The following is a 19,137-nucleotide window of genomic DNA, read 5'->3' as shown; positions in this document are numbered from 1 at the left end:
TCTGCGAGCTACAGGCGGCCTAATGATCAGGATCCACACGCAATTATACCTGTGTAATGAAAACTGCATATGAGCCTAGTCCTCTTGGAGATTGATCTGGAATCCCAGATCTTTGTGTACCAGTGTGGACATTTCCAGACAATGTAGACATTATTTACTTCAACCACAACGGTTTGCATAAAATTTAAAAGAGTCACAATTGACCAACGCATTTTAAAACTGTATTTGAAAATGTTGGGAATGACCCAAGGGATGAGTGTAGGCTATAGCAAATGTAGTAAAGAGTGATGTATCAACATTTACATACAGTACAAACAGTATCATAAGCATGACCTAAACAAAACTCTTACTCAGGGTGACTGGTGTCCCTGTTTTGCTGAGACAATCCTGTTTTTTCAGCATCAGACCTGGATTTTCAACATGTGTCCTAGAAAATTTCAGTAAACTTAGCACATGTTCCGGTTTTTTAGAGGGTTAACAAAGCAGGAGGGATGAAAGTTTTTACATATTAGGGTGCAGTGTTAGTTAGCCTCCCCTTGCAGCAATTAATGTAGCTAACACAGATTACAATGTGTAAACGCTGCTTCTTATTAGACTTAATTATACCTTATCTGTTTTCTCTGACAGTCAGCGCTGTCTTTTAAGTAATTCTGTACGCCTCGGTCAATGCAAAATTGTACTCTATTCAACTTCTATTTTTGTGGAAAGTCCAGGTTATTGTTTTTTTAATTCTGGTCGTTGTCTTCCTACTTGTCCTTTGGTTGGTTAGTCCATCATAAAGCCATCACAGAATCAGCTAAATAGATAGCGTGTAAAAGCTCCCAGGTAACAGTTAAAGTTTTTAGATATCTTTTACATATCAAAGATGACCCTTTCATCATCCATTCATGTATGATGTGGACAAAAATATAAATTCATTCATTCATTTTGCAATTAAGGCACTTAAGCCAACATAGCAAGTGTGCAAGGGAGAAAATCACAAACAGAGACTGTAACATATCAAGGAGAGGACACACTAAAGGGGGCCCTGAGGCACAAGGGGAGGGCAACAAAAGATTACTCTGAAGAGAGAAATTAGTGGGCAGGAGAAGCAATAAGCATGCTAATTGAATGAAATAATCAATCAATCAATACAAGAATTAGAACAAACTCTTTATTAGGATCCTCTTAGGAGCAAATTATCTCCAAGAGTTGAAGTGAATAATGAGTGAGTAAATCAAATACACAAATGGATGGGTGAAAAGTGAAACAGACCGAAGGGTTAGCTGAGTGAGAGAAATTCACACAAGACAAGAGACATGCTTATAGAACATATGTGGATCCAGTCACAGAGACGATGTGGCACCCAAATGGACCAGAAGAGAGTGGGGTAATAGGAGGACTGCAGGGACACACCAAACAAGAAATACAGAAAAATGCACAAACTACACATGCTTGAGACAGACTGCGAGAGAGGGAGCTGTGAGGAACCTAGACAAGTCCCAAGAACACATACTCAGTGCTAGAACTGGGATTTCTGATTGGCTAAGGCTTGTACCAAAGCCAGGCAGAAACCACCACTCTAGTCAGGGCAAGGGAGCTACACGCCAAAGATAACCCCTGCTCACCCTTTTGGTAGCTGGGCACGAGCAGTCAGGCTTATCCCGGAGGCAATGTGTAAAGCATTTGCGCACGCACACAGCAACAACATCCCAGGCACACCACAAAAGGAACTCCACACAAGGTTATATAAAAATAGCTTTTGTATTCTCATAACACATCAGATAGTAATCACATAATATACATTGTGCCAACTGGCACGGGCAATATTCACAAGGGATTATTTAGACAGGATAGGGCCAAGTGGGCCACTGTCAGGATCAACACTTAGCATAAATTGGTAAACATAAAATAGATCATAAACATACAACCAGTAACCACTGGTAATCACTGTACTCCACCTCAACCTGTAACATAAACTACATTATGCACAGTCACCTCAGGCACGAATTACATCCTGCGCCAACCTCACCAGCATAAACACATTATGCAATCTTCTCACTAGTCTAAACACATTAGACCCTACCTCCTAAGTATAACTCACATTAGGGGCGGAAAGCACAGAGTGAAGTACAATCCCACTAACACAAACCTACTTAGGTAAAACAACCTTATAATCTTAAACCATATCTAAAGGTATCAACATTGTGCGTAAAACATACTAAATGCATTACATTTCCTAGCATCACATTGCATGAGCACATCATTCACATTAGGGCTTTTCGCTCTATACATCTCCCAGCCCCCACTGGCCAACTGGCCATCCAAGAAGGGGCTTAAATGCATTGTGTCTAGAATGTCAGGGCGTGCTACCAACGCCGCGCCAGTCAGGGATGCGCCATCTGCGCAAACCTAAACGTTGCAGCTGCCCACTACTTGCTGGGCAGCTGAGAACAATGAACTGGGGCCTAAACACTGCAGCTGGCACTAAGTGCTGTGCAACTGTGGAGGCCAAGGTAGGGGCAAAGGAGTGCGTCCCACTCCTAAGTCCAAAGAACATGTCCCCTGAAAAGAAATGCCTAAACGGTGCAGCTGCCCACTACTTGCTGGGCAGCTGTAAACATTCCAGTGAGGCCTGGCACAACTGTGCGCTTCTATCCCTCTCAGGGACTCTCTTAATACTGCCAAAAATGTTGCAGCTGCCCTCTGTCTGGTGTGGCAGCTGTATACCTCCAAATGGAGCCTGGCACCGCTGTGCCCTCCTGAGCTTCATCTCTGGGGCTCTTAAACCTATATGCCCCCAAAACACTGTAGCTGCCCTCTTCTACGCGGAGCAGTTATAGAATACTGGCCAAAACTCTGAAAGGGGCATGGGCCCCTCTGGGCCCTCCACGGGGCCCTGCACCTCCTGGGCCCCTCGTGGGGGCCACCCAGGCTCCTAAAACCATGTGGCCAATGTTAGAGTGGCCCACTGCTAGACGGGGCCGCTCTGACTGATGCGGGGCTTTCACAGAACCTCTGCCCCCCTTGCTGGAGCGGCCCTCTGTCAGACGGGGCCGCTCACCACCGTCGGTGTGCCTGGGACAGGCACCAACACACCCGAGCCCCAGCGCCACTCACCGACTCCTTCTGCTTGTAGGCGGCGGTCTCCGGGGCTCCCCTCACTCCGGGAAGCCCCGCCACACACATCTCACTGCAGGATGGGGCGCAGCAGGCGCCTCTTCACCCGGTCCCCCGTCTCGGGACCGGGACTTGGAAAATGGAGCCCGCAAGGCTCTGCGCGGCTTCTACTCAGCCGTGGAGAAGCGGAAGTGGAGCCCGCAAGGCTCCGGCTTGCGTTGTCAGCCACGCCCACAATCAGGCGGCGGGCCGGACTTTGGCTTCCAGTTCTCCTCTCAGGCTGCGGCGGTGCAATGCGGGACAATGAGGGGTAGACTCCCTCTGGGCTAACAATAAACAGCGGGGTGGGCACCCGCTGTAACTACAGGCAAAGTTGCAGGGTAGGCACCCGTACAAGTTAAATAATTAAAGGAGCGGCCATCCCATGGGGTGGGCACCCATGCAATCTAAATGCAAACGCAGCCACGGGGTGGGCCCCCATGATTTAAATAAAGATAAGTGGCCATAATGCAGGCAGGGCACCTGTGAGGAGCACAAGGAGGGGGGATCCCCAGGCCAGGGGGGAAACCCTCGCAAACGATACAGCCCAGCGCTGCAGGGCTGAAATAAAGTGCTCCCTCAGGGAAAATCAAGCGCTTACCAGGTCAGCATTAAAAAAGTACAGCAAAAAGGTCCTCAAGATAAAGAAGGAATCCAGGGGCAAAGCAGAAGGGTCCAAAGGGACTAAAGTCTCCCAGGCATCCAGGGGCCGTGCAGGGCCCAGGGAGGCAAGCCTTCCCATGGGCCCCAGCAGCAGCACGCCCCTGGTGGATTTGAGTCAGGAACAAGAACATTTTTCATGGGGTCATAGCCCCTTTTTATACACAGAAATCCTTTGTTAACAAGGTGCAGGCAATGGGAGAACCAGCTACAGCTGGCTCAGGGGAACTCCTGAGCCTTTTGTTTTGCTCAGCCCCTCTCTCCCTTTCACTGGCCAGGCTAGGAACATCAGACGCACCACAGGGGGTGGAGCGAGCATTGTGTAGGGAAGGCACAGCCTATTCAGGTCCCAGGTGCAACTCCTCCCTTCCATCAACATGCAGATCTCCCCATTCACCACCGGGCAGACCCATCCTGACTCCTGGAGCCAGGCACACCAGTCAGCTCCAGCCAATCACAAGCCAGACAGTCAATTCACATTTACTGCCCAGACATGGCACTTCTCCACTCTACACAATAAATCTGCACACATCATCGCACAGCATTTAATCTCACGAGTTCGCACATACCAAACTTGACCCTGCACTCCCCACACATCAGGAACTACCATGGACACACATACACCCCATGCATTCCTATGGGAGAGCAGACCACTCATCACACATACACAGAGAGCGCACAAACTTTACACTGGACCACAGTGAAAAAGTGTGCAGAGGCCTAAAATCACCAACACCAGGTTACAGAAACAGGCTAGGAAAATGCGAAAAGTTTCAGGGTGAACCTGCCAAAAGGGCCAAGTCCAACACTCAGCATAACACATGAAGGAGTAAAGGCTCAGAAAACACACAACCAATAGAATGAGCAATACATGCACAAAAAGAGTGAGAACAAGAGAGAAAACCCTTCAGCCACAGATGGGGTAGTGAAAAACAGCATAAGAGTTCAAAAGATTGAGACAGCAGTGCCAACCGTGAAACTATTTTCATGGAAGGGACTCTGAGGAGAGAGAACTAATATGCAACTGCTTCCATATGTGGCCCTGAAACTGGAAAGGGTCTCTAGATTTATTGCAAACTTGACTCACAAGAGATGTAGTGAGACATAAATGGCTGGCAAACCTCAAATAGACTAAATGATTACAGTTATGGGGCCTAACCAGATATCAACTGATAGGCATCTAAGATCAAGCTCCATCCCCTTGTCCAACAACCTTCAACCAGCATTGCCGAAACATAGCCATCTAGATTGTATAGCTATTTCTTAAAGCCCAGCAAGCCAATAGGAAACCACAGCAATGCAGAAGAGTCTCAGAAGAAGCTCAAAAGAAATACAATACCGATAAATGGAACCCACATCCACAGACTCATCACCACTCAAATCAGGAGGGAATTGAGGAGAAGGGGGATCCTGAGCGAAAGAAGGAGATGACTTGCTGTATTCTCTGCACATGTGAGAACCAGCACTTGAGAGCGCAGAAGCAGTCTGCAAGCTACGTGGCCCATTTTTGGGAGTGTGAGGGTGACCCTAAGCCAACAGTGATAATCACAGTAGTCAGAAAAGCACCAACAGGAAAACATCCTCCAGCCTACCTTCAAAACATACCTCCAGATATGGCACTTGGACCCTGATACACAAGTGTACACAGCAGTCCGAGCCATGAGTGAACTACTGTTCATTCTCACCATGGTAAATCAAACATAAATGGACTCCGGTGAGTCCCCAGCATCCCATCAAGGTGTAAAATAAAACTTATCACACTAACATACTCAATGTAAAACATCAGCCAGACAGCACACCTACACCAAACTCCTCCATAAGAGATAGGCCAGGATAAAGAGGCCAGGGATGGAGTATGACTAAGGCAAATTAGCGTTCAAGCACCAAGTCTACCTCCTTAAAATACCTCCTCTGTAAAAGACTCAAATAATCCAGCTGCATTAATTTATCCTGGGTTAAAACCCCTGAAAAAAAGCACACTAACGAAAAAGCATCAGAGACAGAAAAGACAACGGCATCCAAGGTAGTACTAAAATGGAGACTAAGAAAGAAGAAAGCGTTCATATGCATCAAAAAACCATAGGTAGGAGTGAGGAACTGAAAAGGGAAGACTAGTCAGTATGCCTCACAGAATGACAATAGAAATGGATCTACAATTTCAACTCGTAATTTCAGCAAAAGACACATGAAGAAACACATTTTAACATTTACAGTAAAATTAAATAATTGGTTGGTGAATGCTGGAATAACCAAGATTGCGATGGAGGAGTTTGTAGTGGTAGAGCAGCGGAAAATGTGTAAAATCATATTCCAGTCAGCAACAGACAGCTAATCTCTAAAAAGCATGCAAGGTCTAGGCCAGACATTTTGCTAACTGAAACCTGCAAAGAAGATACAGTAGAAACAAACAACATAGGGAAATTCTGAAGGTATCTCATAGGTTTGAGATTGGCAATGCATGAATAAAGACTAAAGAAAAGCCAGAAACAGAAGCCAACAGGCATCCTGACAAAAATGATGTATTCTCCATTAAAGCTAAAGTTATTTGGGGGGCGTGGGAAGTGCCAATCCGAGGTGGCACATAAAGCGCTCACTCCGTGAGCGTGTGAATCCCAGAAGTTTTTGCCCGACAAATGGCGATTAAATGAGGGGCTAAAGGGAGTCTTTCACCACAATTGACCCCTGCCTTCTGATCTGTGGTGGTTTTTGCCTGGATGTGTGCCCAAATATGGAAAATCTGAATGGGTCTAAAATGCAGGTCAGGCAACCAAGATGGCCGACGGAAAGCAATTGACCTATTTTGTCACTCAAATTAATCGTTCCCATCATATTTGTGACAAGCACCTAATTTTTGGACTCCTGGGGCCTCATTTATGAAAAGTGACACATCGCTGCGTGAAAACAATGATGCGTCACTTTTCACAGCGCTCTCCCTGCGACATGATTGATGTGTCATATTAATAATATGACGCATCATGTCGCAAGGAGTTACAGATACGTCAGTATTTCTGACGTATCTGTAGGCGCAAAAGTGACGCATTGCTGGAGTGTGTCACAAAAGTGACGCAACTCCAGCAATGCTTCCTTTCACATGGGGAAAGCCCCATGTGAAAGGGCTTGCGTTAGTCTTACGCCTGCTGTGAGGCAGGCGCAAGATTTTGACGCAACAGCATCCTAAAAGTGACGCAGTGAAATCTCATAGATTTCACTGCGTCACTATTACGAGGCTTTTTGCGGGTGAACGCCCCCTCTGCATACATTATACCTGACGCAGGTATAATGTAGCGCAGGGGTTTACAAAGTGACGCATCTGTTTAGATGCGTCACTTTGTAAATAGTGCGCATCAGGAGGCTTGTTTTACGCCGCCGATGCGTCACAAAAAGTGACGCATCAGAAGCGCAAAACTCACGCAAGGCCTCATAAATGAGGCCCCCGGTACTTACCATTGTAAGGGTCTAAATGAGGCCAAAGATTTGAACAAAGTTTTAAGAACACTTGTAAATGAAGATTAGGAAAACGATGTAAAGACAAGATGGTCAACGATCTAGGCTCAATTTAATTGCAGAGTTCTTACTTTGTTTTTCTTACTGCTTACCACGTTTCTGTTGACTTTTCAAGTGACAAATTGTGCCTTTAAAACGTTTTCATCTCTCTTGAATGCCTTGACTAACTGTGACTGAAGGATCACTGGGCAGATCTGGTAGCAGCCTTTGTTGAGGAGAGGCTAATACAGCACCTCCTTGTTGATGGTATATATTTGTACCACCCTTTGATCTTTTTTCAAAAAGTCACCTGAGCGAGAATTTAAAACAAAACAGGAACTGCTGCAGGTGAAATAACAGATGCAGGATTATTATATCCAACTGGGGGATGCATTAAGTAGGATTTCTCTTCAAATTGTATATGAAGAGAGTGAGTACACAGGGAAACTACTTGCCTGGCAGGCAAAAGAAAAGCAGGTCAAAAATAGAATTGAAAGTATTCAGGACGAGGAATCTAATATACAACTAACTAATACTAAAAACATTGGAGATGCCTCTCTGAGACACTACAGGGAAATCTATCAGTCAGATTGGCAAACGTCTCCAGACCTTATCACAGGTTTCCTTGACAATCTTCCAATCCCTTCATTGAAAGATGATATTAGAGAATCATTTACCATTGAGGAAGTTGAATTGGTGATTGGTTCTTTAGCAAATTGTAAAGCAACTGGGGAGGATGGACTACCAGCAGAACTATATAAAAGATTAGCCCCAATGCTTAATATACAAATCCTAAAATTGGCTAACCACTTACGTAAGGGAGGGGAACCTCCGGCCTCTTTCCATACAGCTGTGATAGTCAGCGCTATGAAGAAAGATAAAAATAGGGAAAACGTCAACTCTTACAGACCTATTTGTCTTCCTAACGTTGACTATAAGGTCTTCGCAAAACTTCTTACAAGTAGGCCTAACAGAATTGTGGGTTCACTTATTCATGCAGATCAATGTGGTTTTGTGGCTGAGAGACAGCTTTCGACAAATATGAAATTTTTAATAGAAGCCCTAGATTATTTTCACAAGAATAGTATTGAGGCTCAGGTGTGGTTTTTAGACACTGAGAAAGCCTTTGATTTAGTATCCTGGGACTGTCTTTTTTTGATCCTTGAAAAGTTTGGTTTCCCAGAGGGCTTCATACAATTAATAAGAATACTTTCTAAAGTCTCACAGGTGCAAATATTAATCAATTCTCTAAATGTAGGCTCCTGTCGAATAAATCGGGGTACAAGAGAAGGTTGCCCCCTTTCCCCTATTTTATTCTCCATTTTTTATAGAATCATTGGCAATAGCTATCAGACAAAAAACGCCACATACCACACCTCTGCAAGGCATGAAAAATATAAAACTCTACACTGGTGATATTGTTCTTTTTTTAAATTCCAGGGAACATACCCAAGAGGAGATCCTAGGGATCTTTGCGGAATTCCAAGCAATAGGTGGGTACAAAATAAATAAGGCCAAGACAGACTTTATATTATGCAACTGCTCTGTGGATACTCTATTGCCAAATTTCAGGCTAAAGTACAACTCTCACCCGAAGAGATATCTAGGGATATACGTGACAGAAAGAGTAGAGGAGCTGTTCCACTTGAACTATATTCCCCTGATACAAAAAGTTAAGCACCTTTTAGCACGATGGAATCAACTTCCACTATCAATCATAGGCCGAGTGGCGCTCATACGTATGTCTATTCTACCATATTTTAACTCTTTATTCTCAGCAGCCCTGTGCGCTTTACAAAAGTCTTTTTTTAAAGAGATAGATAGGTTGTTTTCATTCTTTTTGTGGGCTAATAAGACACCAACACTAGCACTAGGCACTTTAAATTCCTCAAACAGGGAGGAAGAATTGTCCCTCCGTAACACAAGAGAATACTATTATGCAAATTTTGCGCACAACAAACACAGATGTTTTACCCAATCTGATACCTCAGAAATATAAAAAAAATATGGACAAAATCTTAATAGAGTATAAAATCAAGGACCCAACATCAATACTTAAGGATCCTAAGGAAGTGCGGTACAAAGTACTCCAATGAATTTGTAAACAAAGAACTAAAATGTTAGGTTTTTATGATATTCCTAGGATAAATGGCACAACAAGCCTGTCTTCTCTTTACACTGGGGAGTTTAAATTACTACAGACGGTTATATTAAGAAAGTGGGAGGAAAATGGGTATTGGTAAGTAAAAGACTTTCTTAACCTAGACTCCTGGAAAAAGTGGCACGAGATAGAAATCGGGCTCCTTCATTCCAAGGACGTGCTTAAATGGTCATATATCAAAATAAAGCACTTTCTGGAAAAAATAGATACTGGAACTTTAACAGCAAGTTCAGGAATAATTGAAGGTCTAGAAATCCCTGAAAAGCGTTCAGGAAGTGCTTTGATGAAAATCTTTAATGATAACACATCTTTTACTACCTATGACAAAATGCGGGATAAATGGTGTAAAAAAGGTCTGCAGATTCCAAGAACAATTTGGAGTAGAATTAATAGACTTAACGCAACAGCAATTAGAGGGGCTAATTTTAAATTAATGCAATTTTATTCAAAATGGTTACTCTAGAGGACCCCTTTATTTCTGTATCCCCAGGTTGATTACAGAAGTTTTTGTTGTGCTAAGGAAGAAGGAGGCAAATGGTCTCAGATCGTTTGGGATTGCCCAAAAATTTAGAATGTATGGGAAGAAATTGAAAAATAACTCAGACGTACCATATGCCAATCTATATCTATTGATAATTATATTGCAGTTTTGGGATGCTCTCCAAATTTCACATTAAACAATATGCAAGAAGAATGCTTATATATATCTGCCTTAGTGGCAAGATCTGTAATTCTGCCAAATTGGCAAAGCAAAAATGTACCCTCGTTTCAAGCATGGAGAGCTAAACTGTGTAAAGTTAAGCAATTAGAGAGGTGTTCTGCACTAAGAATAGGATCGCTTAGGAAATTTGAGAAACGTTGGGGGCCCATAGGAAATTAATATAGGATCTGGGTAATAGTATTGCTCTTTGAGCGACTCTGCAATATATGGCCTTTTTTGCTTAAAAACACATTCTGTAAAAGTCGACTGATATATGCATATGTGTTTTGTTGTTTAATTCTATCTTATATCGAGTATATACACAAGTTACTTCATACTTGTCTTCTATGGAATGAGGACCTGTGCAATATCTGACTATATATAGAATCTGTGTTTTTGAGTATCTTACGTCTATTGTTTACAAAATGATTTACTCAGGTTTTCTAGCTAGGTTGCTAAATGTAATTTATATTAGGCACGTATGCACGTTGCACTTTACCCTGTTTTTATTTATAAGTATCTATATTGTATCGTGATTTGAACTCTCAATAAAAAAAATTATAAATAGAAAAAAGTTCACCTGAGCTGACTTCTGACACATTACTTACACCTTTTGCCCAAGGGTTTCCTGATCCTGACTCTATTACTATTCAAATACTTAGAGGAAATGGCAGATAGCAAGGACAAAGAGATGAGAGTGTCTAAGGAACTAAAAACAGGCCAGAAAAGGCTCAAATCTACTCCTCCACTCCTGGAATCACCACTTAAAACAAATTCCGCCCAATGAACCAACATGGATCTAATCATCCAGAAACTTACAGCCTTGCACAACCTGGCCCAGAGCACTAAATCAAATATGAACCTCATGCAATTGGATATCCAAGGCTTTAAGGAAATACTTCAAAGACCTGACTGGAAGGATTACTGAGGTGGAATCATGCATTAGCCACCTGGAGAATGAGAAAGTGAAAAGAAGGAAGCTCACAGATAATCAATACTTGAAAATTACATCTCTCACTATGGACATTACAGAGTTAGAAAACTGTCATCGTAGGGGCAACCTGAGAATGTTCTGGTTTTCTGAAGGTGTCAAAGATGCTGATAACTCTTGTGCAGAGTTCTGAATTCATCATGATATCTCAGGCGATGAACTTATGGTTTATAAAATACTTTGAAATTGAGAGAACTCACAGGATTCATACAGGGAAACCATCCACAGAATTGACTTTGCCTTGGAGTTGATGGAGCGAGGTGGACAAACACATTTTTGTGTATCCCTTGTAAAATCATTTCCTCATAACTGTAACCTTTATTAATTGTGTGGTGTGGAAAATATTAATCAACATAGTATAGAATGCGCACACAAATACACGTGGGAATACTAATCTGCTGGCATGGAAAACTATAACTGACTAATTTAGTAATGTCGTCATTTTGTTTATTAATGCAAAGCTTTAATTTAATCAAAAGCGGCATAAATGTGCTTTCTGTTTGTGTATTTTGTGGCAAAGGCATGGAGGTAGGTGAGTATATCACGCATACATGTTGCTTATTTGCTAGGTAACAACTAACAGGGAAATCCTTAGTATGGGGGGGTAAACAGAAGGGCTATATTTCAATAATTAACATTTATTTGTGTTTGTTTCGATGATAGTTCCCGTTCTGGCCCGTGAGGCCTAGTGTAAATATGGCTGCTTTATTAACTGTGAATAGAAGATGAACTGAGCAGGTGCAGCCCAAGTCCGAGATTGAATGTGAGCTGCCTGTGCCTGAACGAAAGCGGTTCAAGGACGACTTGCCCTGGAAGTCCTGATGACTGCCAAAAGAATGAACATTTGAGGTACTGATCATGGGAAAGGTTCATGTAGTAGCTAGGTGAGGATGTGACTAGGCCAAAGACTTTCTCAAACAAAGGACTCTTTAAAATTCAGCTGATGCTACGGAAATTAAATATTAGGATGATGAGGTGATGCTCATCCACCCTCAAATTGTCCAATCAGAAATTGAGTTTGTGCTGATAGATACTTTTGTAGATAGATAAAGTTAGTGAAAAAGGTATAAAAAGTCTTGATTTTCCTTAAGAAAAAACTCTCTTCTGATTTCCTCCTGAGATGTTGTTGGTATGCTGATTTTCCTGAGATGTAAGAATTCTTGAATAAATTTTTTATTTCCTAGCGTGCGAACTGAGCTTTAGATGAGGTTATTAGTCAGGAAAGTTAGGAGAAAATGAATTTTGGGAACTATCTGTCTTTTGCTAATATTTGTGTTCTGAAATCTAAATAATCATGTCTATTTCTGAATCTCTGAAATAAATGAATATAACTGTTTGAGATAAAACTTTTCTTCTTTAAAGTTATTTTTGAATAAAGAATTAAAATAAAGCAAATAAACTGTTAGACATTAAACTTTGCTTTAATAAAAATTAGATAAATGGAGAATTAAGCTTGTCTTGTATTTTCCTATGCCTAATTTTTACTAGCAGATTCATTGAGTATAACGGTGATGTGTCTGAATAAAATATCTTGTTGATAAAACCATGGTAAAACTTAATAAAACTGCAGGAGTAAATAATATAAATATTTAGTTCTAATTTAGACACTCCGCTATGATACAGCAGCTCTCCTTTTAATCTCATCGATCCATGAGGTAGGATGGAAGTGTTTGTGAGTAACTCACAGTGTTATGGGCCCCACTGATGAGTGGATGTATGTTTTGGTACTTCAGGGAAAGGTGATATGGTTTTAGAAAATATTTCCGGAGTAGCGCTGCATCAGAAACATCCAAGAATCATGATTTTAAACGATACCAACACATGGAAGAAAAGCTTAAATACATAAAGAAACACCAATTCAACACCTGAGAAAGGATCCAAGATCGGGATAGCCCAGGAGTGAGATAAAGAGGCAGTCACACAAAGGAAGAGCTTAGTCAAGCTCAGGCATAAGCTTATGTCCCTTTCTATTGCACACTTTTCTGTGAGCCCATCGTGATTAAAGATCATATTCAACGATAAACCTCAACTCTTAAATGAGTCCTTGCAGGACTCAGACATACTACTATGGACCAGTAACTCCGATTTCATGAAGGATGTTGGCTACTTGATGACTTTAGAGAGTCACAGATCGATGGCCCACATGCCCCTCCTCTCCAGATGTGTCTCCTGGGTGTAATTGTTATTACTGACACCACTCTATTGCTCTGACCTTTGGTTACCACTTGTTACTCTTTTGTTGGATGTCACATACTGTATGCCACAATGCTATAATATTACTTCTTATTCTTGGAAATCCATCAGGCTTTAATGTGGTAGCAAAACAAATTGTGGTTTATAGGTGTTTAATACCAATGTCTGTAAGGGTAACAGTCACTGATCAGAACTTATTTGTGTGTTTTTCTGAATGTTAATAGACTAGTCACCTCCAATTACCAATGTTATCTGAAGGCATCGCCAGGAAGGCCATATTACACAGTTCCCGGCATCTCTAGGTACTCAGCATTGGATGGTTTACTGAGCATATTAGTTCGAGTGGGTTGGGGTGAGTGAGTTCTTGTTCATTGTTGTCTATTTTGTGCTACAGTTGGTTATATACTTTTTCTCCCTTCCTCTTTCCTTCTATTCTCTCCTCGGCACATCGTGGCATCTTTTTTGATGCAAACGAACAGGCACATGTGCATTCTTCCTTTACACTCACAGGTCAATACATACTATTGGTGCACCTTTGAGACTAATATTAGTGGGCTAAAATCACGCTTGTTGATTACCTTGATGGTTCCAAAACAGTGCATAATAGATCTCATTCGTTGGATAAATTACTTACAACAGAGCTTAAATAATCAAAATACATTCATTGAATACAAAGGGGACTATATCAACTTGTTAAAAAGAAAACAATACCTGACTAATGCCGTAGGAGATATTCTTCTTCTTCAAGAGATGAGGGCTGGTCCAAATAAACAACAAAGTTGAAACACCCATGGATCAATGACTACTTGTCCTCACCGGCATCCTATAAGAAAATGGGGCCATCACATTAATATCTGAAAAGTCGAAAACATAGCTGCTTCCCTGTAAAAACAGGACAAATTAGGGAGATGGGTCATTGTACATGTCAAAAAAAGTAAACACTGAGTTCTTCATAATTAACGTTTATGCCCCGAATAATGATGATCCACATTTCCGGTCAGAATTGAATATGACTATCTCCAACCTTCCTACACACTTGGGCGCTATAATGGGTGGGAATTTCAATCTACCCACAGATGGGACTCTTGGCCATCTATCTAATGTGAAATTTAGAGTGAATAGATTGCCTGCTCAGCTCCTTAACTTAGGTAGGTCACACAATTTGATAGATGTATGGAGGATTCACAATCCCACAGGCAGTGAATACACCATCTATTCACAACAAAACAGTTCTTATTTTAGAACCAACTACCTAATGATACAAAATTGCTTCCTTCAATAGGCAAACAGAGGAGATGATTGACGGAGCACTGAAACTTTTCAGACACTCACCGCCAGTCACAGATCTGATTTGAATCCATCATCATTCTTTAGCTCACTTTGCCACCTCAGTTCAGACCCAGCTATATGCAAATCAGTCTTGACCCTGTGCCTCATGGGAACAGTCCAGCCTGAACTGCCAAGCCAGGTCTTCCCTGAACCGGAAAAAGCATCCTGGGACCGGTTTCTGGTTAACACCCTTCATCAGCCAGGCTAGCTTGAATCCAGTGGCAAAGCGAGCAAGGGACCCATGTCTGGGCACACCCTGCCAACATAGGGCGACAAAAGCAAACACAAGGAGATGATGGACGGAGTGCTGAAACTTTTCAGACACTAACCCCCAGTCACAGATCTGAGTTGAATCCATTATCATTCTTTACCTCACTTTGCCACCTCAGTTCAGACCCAGCCATATGCAGACGTGGGTCCCGTGCTCTCCATGCCACTGGAGTCAAGCTATCCTGGCTGATGACGGCTGAAAGCCCGAAACTGGTCCTAGGATGCTTGTTTCCTGTCCAATGAGGACCTGGCCTGGCAGTTTGGGCTGGACTGTTCCCATTGGGCGCAGGGTCAAGCCTGATTTGCATATGGCTGGGTCCAAACTGGAATGGCACGGTGAGCAAAAATTACGATGGATTTAGGCCCAGATCTCTATACTGGGGTGAATGTATGGCATTGTTCGGCATTCTGTCCATGAATTGTTATTTTTGCATTCCTGCAACAGGCCACATCTCCCACCATAGAACATATAGTGATATCAGATCATGCCTACATCTCCATAGAACTTAACCCTGCTGCCTTTACACCGATGGTCAGAGAACTGAGAATGAACGATTTTATTATAGACAGTGAAGATATGAAGCACAGCATACAGAATGACATATAACAGAATACAACGTAGCACATCACTGGAACTTTTCCGGGACGCCTTTAAAACGAACATCAAGGGTAGCATGATCAAGTTAGTGGCTGCTTAAAAAGACAACCAATGCTTGGAAGAGTTAGAAAACAAAATTAAGAACCTCCAAGCCAAACTTACCCAATCCAAAGGCTCCTCTGGTCTCCTGGAACTGAAACATCTAAAAAATGAATATTATAAACTCCTGAGCATGAGAGCACGCAAGTGGGTATCCACAAGGAAAGCGGGCAACATGATCAAGAAAAATAAGGCAGAACGGTACCTAGATACCTATTTCAAATTTGGCAACAACAAGTTGCCTGTACCATCCATAAGGAATGATTCCAGACGTAATGTTGCTTCCTCCGCTGATATTTTAGAGACATATCAGAGCTTCTATAAAAAGCTATAGACGCCAGACCATGCTATCGTTCTGGGGAATTATGAAGATTTTCTAGCCAACCTCCAGCTCCCATCCCTAAGAGAAGAGGCAATACATCAATTTAACAGACCCACCTCACAGGAGAAAATATTCCTAGCTATTTATACATTAAAACAAGGGAAATCACTGGGACCCATTGGTTTCCCTTGTAAATTCTATAACACATTTGCGGAATCCATAATAACACCCCTGCACAACTTATTTCAGCACTTTTTAAACACAGGTACAATTAGGGGTTCTTCATCTAATGCCCAAATAGTGGGAATCCCGAAAGAGAGGAAAGATTTACTAGATGTGAAGAATTATCATCCCATTTCCCTTATAAATGTTGACTACAAAATATACGCCAAGGTAATTGCATCTATATTGGAGAAAGCCCTTAGTCAACTAATTCACCCATCGCTAGCTGGCTCCCTTAAAGGTAGATCAGTGAGTGGTAATATCAGAATATTGTGTCATGCAGTGGAAAAGCCTAAGTTAATTGATTCTTCGATTGCCGCTATTTCTTAGAAGGCAGAGAAGGCCTTTGATAAGGTACCCTGGCCTTTTCTGAGAGCCACCCTGCAAAAGTTTGGATTGGGAGAAAACTTTGTTAAGATGGTTTTTGCACCTTGTTGTAATCCAAAAGCAATGGTCAGAGTTAATGACTGCTTGTCTCATTCCTTCCCACTGAATCAAATAACAAGACAGTGTTGTCCCTTTTCCCTCTCCTGTTTGAAGTGGCTATTGAACCCTTCCTACATACACTGCACATAAACAATGACATTGTGGACAACCCTTTCTCCTAAAGGACACACAAGGTGGCAGTGAATGCTGATGTATTGATATTTACTGATTCTAGTTGATTAATCCATTCCCTACATACTTAAAAAGATTGATGCCTATGCGAACATTTATGGCTACTTTCTTAATGAAGAGAAACCAGAGGTCTTCCCTTTAAATGTACAAAGTGTGCCCTCCTCTATCCAAGATTTGGGCCTAAAATGGCAAAAAAAATCATTAAAATACCTAAGAGTCCGGGTTGGATGGGGATTTGACAGACACCTTAACACTGAATGAAAATAAAGCAATCACTAGAGTTAAGGAACTCCTTACACAGTGGTGTCCAAAATTCATTACTTGTTGGGGTAGACTAGACACAATTAAAATGATGGTAACCCTCAACATCATGTTTCCAATGGGTATTCCCCTCTTCAAATTCCATTCTAGTTTTTTTTTAAATACAGATAATCTATTAATTGATTTCCTCTGGTAACAGAAGAAACCCAGAATATCGCTACTCAAATTTAGACTAGCCAAACCAGAAGATGGTGTTAATATCCAAACTATCACAGGTATCAATCAGCTTTCCTATCCAGACAAGGCTCTTAGTAGTTCAAATCCCCAGATAAATCCTCACCACTTTGGTTACTTATAGAAAGGGCTTTACCTCTGCCACTTCCTCTCCACACTTCCCTCATCATAAATATTATAAACCGGCTTAATTTGGAACACTACAATTATCTTAAATGATACAGTTGATACACTACACTTTATAGACAAAAAAACTGCAAAAGACAATCCTAAATCCAATATGGCATCCTTAAGGTTCAATGGCCTACAGGATCATGATTCTATATGGAATTACTGGGCCACAAAAGGGATTACAATGATTAAGGACCTTGATGACCAAAATAATCCTTTTTCTGTTGCAACCCTGCAGGCTAAATATAATCTTGCAGATGCAGATTTCTACAGCTTACTGAAACTCAAAGTGGCAATTAGATAATGTGGTGCTACACACACCCCTGATCCCCCACTTCTTTTGGGCAACTTCACCGAATGAGGGCATAAAGCATCCAGAGTATATAACGGTTTGGCTAAATCTTGTCTGTGACTGATGAAGAAAAATATTTATTAATTCCTGGAACCTAATCAACAGGTCTGAATCTAAAGCGGATATTCCAAAAAAGGCTTGGTCAGACATCTGGAACTTAACCTTTAAAGGGAAGATTACTTTTGATCTGTCCCAAATGAGGTTGTGGATGTGACATAATTCATACTGAATGCCTGCAAAACACCATAAATGTGGCCTTACTAGCACAAATCAATGCTGGAACTGGAACCGTGCAACTTGGGCCATCAATCATATGTTATCTGATTGAATCCACATGAGACCGCTATGGCAAGAGATGTAGGACACAATACACACTATTATGGACTTTCACTTAAATGTTGATTCGTTCACTATCACCTTGGAGATTTATACATCTTCTCAAGCAAAAGATATTCCCCCAACAGACTGTTTGCTGGTTCACCTGCTGCTTTCTTTAGGCATAAAACTGATTCTTTCCGAGTGGAAGAGTTCTCCCAAGATATGGTGAAAATGGGTATGCTTTGTTAGAAGTGCTGATGAGTGTTTCCAAAAGTCATATACTATTTCTTTTCCCTGGGATTTATGGGATGCTCTTGATACCTATCTCCAGAAAAACAAGCTCCCTGATTGCTTTTTGCATTCCCACCTTTCTCCCTTTCATCCTTACCAGAGTATATAGCCTGTATATTCAGACAGTCTTTCTCCTTTCACCTCTATATGCAGCCCAGCATGTGCCATAATTGCATTTTTCCTCTGTTCCCTTCTTCTCTTCACTCCTCCGTTTCTCTGTACAGACTCTGATTGTCCCCCTAACCAACTCTCTTTTTATTTCCCCTTTCAATCTTTTTTTCTGAACAGTTGTTTGGAATGTTCAGTACACAACTGCATTTATTGTATTGATGTCTTTGGTCTCACCGCCATCGGAGACAGATTTCCCACCCGCCATATTACAATGGCAGGTGGTGTAATGGCGGTCGGAAACACCAACTCCCTGCATCTGACAGGCTCCTTGAACCCGCCGGTGCGGCGGAGGGCCTCACATTCCCTGCAATGGTGGCAGTGCGGCACCTCCATAGGAATTACGATGCCCCTTCCCGCCAGCCATTTCATGACGGTTCACCCGGCATGGAAAGGGTGGTGGAGAGGCTCATTGGGGGCCCGCAGCGGGTCATGTTTTCCCCCTGGCCCTTGATTGTGGGTGTTGAGGGGCACCTATGATGCCCCTCTACATATCCATGTGGCAGGCACCACAGAGCCTTCCTTGTAGTGCAGGGATATGTTCCCTGTCTATTTCTT

At 42.1% G+C, this 19,137-nt stretch overlaps 1 long non-coding RNA gene across 1 annotated transcript in view; it reads right to left on the bottom strand.

The window, feature by feature from the left end:
* The window catches only part of LOC144767138 (uncharacterized), a 342,956-nt gene extending 328,829 nt beyond the window's left edge, over positions 1 to 14,127 (bottom strand). Inside the window, exon 1 of the long non-coding RNA XR_013598075.1 lies at positions 14,038 to 14,127. This is a non-coding gene — a long non-coding RNA (uncharacterized LOC144767138). The remainder of the gene's footprint in view (positions 1 to 14,037) is intronic.
* Between the last annotated feature and the right edge of the window lie 5,010 nt (positions 14,128 to 19,137).

The sequence above is a fragment of the Lissotriton helveticus genome, chromosome 7, assembly GCF_964261635.1.
Source record: "Lissotriton helveticus chromosome 7, aLisHel1.1, whole genome shotgun sequence".
Taxonomy (NCBI): domain Eukaryota; kingdom Metazoa; phylum Chordata; class Amphibia; order Caudata; family Salamandridae; genus Lissotriton; species Lissotriton helveticus.
Note: the sequence above shows the minus strand (reverse complement) of the source record. Positions and strands in the feature narration are given on the sequence as shown.